The 5,367-nt window shown below is 39.1% G+C and overlaps 1 long non-coding RNA gene across 1 annotated transcript; it reads left to right on the forward strand.

The window, feature by feature from the left end:
• The first annotated feature begins 1,725 nt into the window (after positions 1–1,725).
• LOC123728957 (uncharacterized) lies at positions 1,726–2,674 on the forward strand. The gene is made up of 2 exons (XR_006760644.1): positions 1,726–1,890; positions 2,542–2,674. It is a non-coding gene; the product is annotated as an uncharacterized lncRNA (long non-coding RNA).
• The last annotated feature ends 2,693 nt before the right edge of the window (positions 2,675–5,367 follow it).

Raw genomic sequence — 5,367 nt, forward strand, 5'->3', positions numbered from 1 at the left:
GGCGGTTAGGGGTTGGGATTTGACTGTCACAGGGACAAACTAATAAGAGGTTATAATTCATTGGAATAGGCGGTTCTTGAGGTAACGGTGGTCAATTGAAAACGGATCAACTGGATTCTTGTACCCCGGGGAACAGGTGTCGTCCAGCAGTTGGTGATGGTGACATACTGATCAGTTCGACCTGGACAGGTGCACCAGAGTTGTGATTGTATGTTTGTTTGTACAGTTATGGCTGTGCTGTTATTATTTTGTGTACTCACTAAACACCCACATTTGTATTTGTGTGGGAAATGTTTCTAGGCTATGGTTGCTGTTTGTATTTCATTGAACTTTAGGTCCATACAAAGAGAAATCACACAACATAGATTACCAAATAACCTTAGGCAAAAATACACGAAATAAAAGTCAAGTGAAAATAATTATACATTTCTTTATCAATTATGAGTAGCTCAACAATATCGACTTTTGGACACTGATGCGCAGGAGAACCCCTAGCTGTCAATCAAGCAGGCGCGGTGAACCGCTTATGACGCTCAAGCGTTTCAAATGACGCAACAATACAGCTCCAGACCAGAGAAAGTTAATGCCAAAGATATTATTCGGTTCCACACTAAAACTGCGGTTTGACACGTGTGATTTGAGGTGAGTCAAATATTTACACAATTTTACAATACATGAACCAACCGCTAGCCTACTTAGACTATAATTCTGTCATGGTAAGATAACACATGTGAAGGTGAACGTTAATGTATTTGAAATATTTTTTCTTTCTGACATTATAAAATACATTTATATCTTCGTTTTTTTCTGTTGCTATCAATCAGTCCATCTATATCTACTCGTCTGTCTGTCTTGCTGACTTATCTGTCTGTCTGTCGGACTATCTGTCTGTCTGTGTACTGTCTAGCCAGCATATGCCAGAAAGGTTCTTTCACACAGGCTCATATTCACAGTCTCATAGAAGGAGTGCTGATCAATAATCAGTTTTGTCTTTTAAATCAAACTGAATACGTGTTGATGGACGGGGGGGATCTGATCCTAGATCAGCACTCCTACCCTGAAACACTTTGTGAACACAATCCAGGTGTACTGTGATTATGAAGTTGTGATGAGGTATTATTATATTAGTTGTGCTGATGCATGATGGGTTGTAGGCTAGAGCTTGAGTACTGTAGTGTGTAGACTATTTCTGAATTCACTGACCTGGTGAGTAAATGTTGTGTACAATGGCCCCATCTAGTGACAGAAACATAGAAACACACATTGTTGCTGAACGAAGGCATCTCTTTATTTTCCAGAAATAAAACTTGTAGACCTTTCCTGCAGTCTCTGAGGAGATGGACACCTCTTCTTCTTCTGGACGATCTCCGTCTCCTACTGGGACTTGCTTCTTACCCCCTCCTATCATGTGGAACAGTCTGTAAGTCATTCATCACATAACCTAGCTCTGGTCCAGGGCATTATGTGCGGCTTGCAGAAGGAAGGCTCAGTGTCAGCAAGCTGTACGTAACGCCCTGGACCAGAGCTACACATTACCCACCTCTGAGACAGAGGGAGGCAGAGAGCCAGAGAGAGGCAGAGAGACAGAGAGAAGCAGAGAGACAGAGAGAAGCAGAGAGACAGAGAGAAGCAGAGAGACAGAGAGAGGCAGAGAGACAGGAGGCAGAGAGACAGAGAGAGGCAGAGAGACAGAGAGAAGCAGAGAGACAGAGAGAAGCAGAGAGACAGAGGGAGGCAGAGAGACAGAGGGAGGCAGAGAGACAGAGGGAGTCAGAGAGACAGAGGGAGGCAGAGAGAGTCACAGAAGCGAAGGAGAATCAGAGAAAAATGCAGATCAAGAGACTCAAACATCTGCTGGAGCTACTGATGGTGGATCTACAACTGGCCCACGTAAGACATGTCATTGTTATTATTAAAAGGCAGTGTATATTTACCCAGCTGAAAATGAATGACGGTGGACAGCGGTACGCTAACCCAATGTTAACTTTTATGCCTTTCCTTAAACCTTACCTTAACCTCACTGAAACTATACCTAACCTTTACCTTTACCCAACCCTAGGTCTTGAACCTAACCTTAATTTATCTCAACCCCTATGCCTTTCTTTTGCCGGTTGAATATCAACTTCCTTATTAATTAACATCATTACTGTTGTTGTTGTTGATAACTGTATGTGTGCAGGTTGTAAATAATTGCATTAGTGAAACATCATTTGTAGGAGTAATTTCTACAAGCATAAACATCAGAGGCAACATTGTTGTAAAATTGCAATGGGAATTTCTCACACCCCTAACTGAATGGGCAAGCTAGTTGTGTGTTTGTATTTGTCCATAAAATGTCTAAATTTCTTCAAACATGTCAATACATTAATTGACAATGAATTGTCTAGATGAATTGATCAAAATAACCCTGCTATTGATGTTGTCCAGTGTTTGATTCAATTACCTAGGTCTAGGTTGTATTTCTATGTATCATTCTCTGTAAATCCTTTGAAAGTATGTCTTGGTCATAGATTATCACTAATTTAACCTTTTAAAATGAAGCAAGAGATAGAGAGATTGAGGCTATGGCAGAAAGTCATGGAGGATCAGCGACCAAGACTGGCCTGGAACAACAAACCTATTGAGACAGAAAGAGAGAGGGAAAGAGAGAGAGAAAGGGAGATGGAAAGGGAGAGAAAAGCAGAATTGGAAAGACAAGAAATGAAGAAGAAAGTGAAACATGCAGAAGAAACGATAAAAGCGTTAGAACGAGAGATTGAGAGATTGAAAAGGAGATAATATTTCAAAGATTATCAGGAAGGTTCCTCAGTCGAGCAGTGCATTTCAAATACAGATTCAACCACAAAGACCAGGGAGGTTTTCTAATGCCTCACAAGGAAGGGCACCTATTCGTAGATGGGTAAAAGAAAAGCATACATTGACTATCCCTTTCATACATTAATTACACCTTGGATGGTGTATCAATACACCCAATCGCTACAAAGATACATACATCCTTCCTAGGTCAGTCATTTCCTGGAGTGGAAGGAAACCGCTCAGGGATTTCACCATAACTTTAAAACTGTTACAGCATTTAATGGCTGTGATAGGAGAAAACTGAGGATGGACTAAAAAGAGTGTAGTTACTCCACAGTACTAACCTAATTGACAGAGTGAAAAGAAGGAAACCTGTACAGAATTTAAAAAAAATCTAAAACATGCATTCATTTGGAAACAAGCTACTAAAGAAATATTGACAACAATGTGGTAAGGCAAGTAATTTTTTGGTCTGAATATAAAGTGTTATTTTTGTGAAAAACTCAATACGAGTTACAGTTGAGTACCACTCTCCATATTTTTACCTTTATTTAACTAGGCAAGTCAGTTAAGAACACATTTTTATTTATAATGACAACCTACCAGAGAACAGTGAGTTAACTGCTTTGTTCAGGGGCAGAATGGCACATTTTCACCTTGTCTGCTCAGGAATTCGATCCAGCAACCTTTTGGTTACTTTACCCAATGCTCTAACCACTAGGCTACCTGCCACCCCAATTTTCAAACATAGTCGTGGCTGTATCATGCGTATATTTCTAATCATTAAGGACTGGGGAGTTTTTCAGGATAACATTTTTTATTGAATGGAGCTAAGCACAGTGAACATTCTAGAGGAAAACTTGGTTCAGTCTGCTTTCCACCAGAGACTGGGAGATGAATTCACCTTTCAGCAGGACAATAACCTAAAACACCAAATCTAGACTGGAGTTGCTCACCAAGAACAAAGTGAATGTTTCTAAGTGGCCGAGTTACAGTTTTGACTTAAATCTGCTTGAAAATTAATGGCAAGACCTGAAAATAATGGTTGAAGAATTTTGAAAAGAATAGTCGGCAAATGATGCACAATCCAGGTGTGGAATGCTCTTAGAGACTTACCAAGAAAGACACTCAGCTGTAATCGCTGCCAAAGGTGCTTCTTCAAAGTAGGGATGTGGGATGTGAATACTTATGTAAAAGAGATATTTCTGCATTTAATCTTCAATAAATTTGCAGAAATGTCTAAAAACATGTTTTCACTTTGTCATTATTGGGTATTGTGTGTAGATGGGTGGCAAAAAGATATTTAATCCATTTTGAATCCAGGCTGTAACACAACAAAATGAGGAGTAAGTCAAAGGGTATGGACCACGTCAAATTGGCTAGCTACAGCTAACAAGCTAACTTTCAGGGGATAAATTAGGTACCTATATACAATTATTGTTTGATTTGTATGACATCTATAGTTGTAATGATAGTAGTTAGACTGACAACTTTACCAGGACGAGTTGTGAATAAAAATAGGCTACTTGCCAATGTCAAGCTCTTTCCTGATGATGCAAGCTAAATTACACAAATGTTCCTCTCTGTCCCATAGCAATATGTGTAGAATTGCCTTAAGTTAACTTTAAAAATTCAAAATTCTCTCAGCCTCATTGCCAAATGTGTAGAATAGCTTGAGATTAATTACAAAAAACTGCATATTTTTCTCTCTGCCCCATGCAATATATGTAGAATTGCAGGAAATTATCTTTACAACAGCAAAAATAATTCTGTGTTGAATAGCTTTCTCATATCTTGTGGGGGGTAAAAACAGCCCCAGACCACACAAAACTATCGGTAGTTGAAAATGAGATGGAAACACTGAACTTTAGAGTTTTATTCAGTACATGGAAAAAAAGTAAAGTTTGTGTGCACTAGGTCATCACGCACTGATTTTTATCCTCAACAAGTCTGTTTGGTGGAAACACCAATGGTGGGAAAATGCGCATATGCTGATTTTAAAATATATGCATGAAAATCTGTCACCAATTGGATGGAAAATGAGCTAGTGTCATGTTTATTTTTCTTTAAAATTTGACAGAAGAAGCTAATTTGCTTGTTATAATCTTTCGGATCGCACCTTTCAGTTAGTTTGGCCTTCCGAACAAACGGTTTTGATTTGAGTCCGATTTGACAGATGATCTGACAGATTTCAGCCTATGGGTATGAGTTGTAGAATAAACAAAGAAAGTAATATGAAAATATAATAATGGCGATATGACAGTATGTCTAGGTCATAAGGATGATAACAAACTCGGATATCTCCTGCGCCTCGTCATGTTGCTTCGACCTGTTGTTTACGAAGTTTTACATTGTTTCATTTTTATTTTTTCTCTGAATTGTTTGTGTCAACACCTGCTACCAGCTAGCCAGCTAGCTAGCTAGCTAGGTTGCAATGGCACCCGCTTCACCTGGAATAGCTAACAAACTTTTCCAGCGCTGTAGAAGCTGTGTTTATTACACTCTTGTCCAGGACAATATTGATAATCCAGAGTTCCAATGCAACAATTGTTTGCTAGCAGAGGATTACAG

The sequence above is a fragment of the Salmo salar genome, chromosome ssa19, assembly GCF_905237065.1.
Source record: "Salmo salar chromosome ssa19, Ssal_v3.1, whole genome shotgun sequence".
Taxonomy (NCBI): domain Eukaryota; kingdom Metazoa; phylum Chordata; class Actinopteri; order Salmoniformes; family Salmonidae; genus Salmo; species Salmo salar.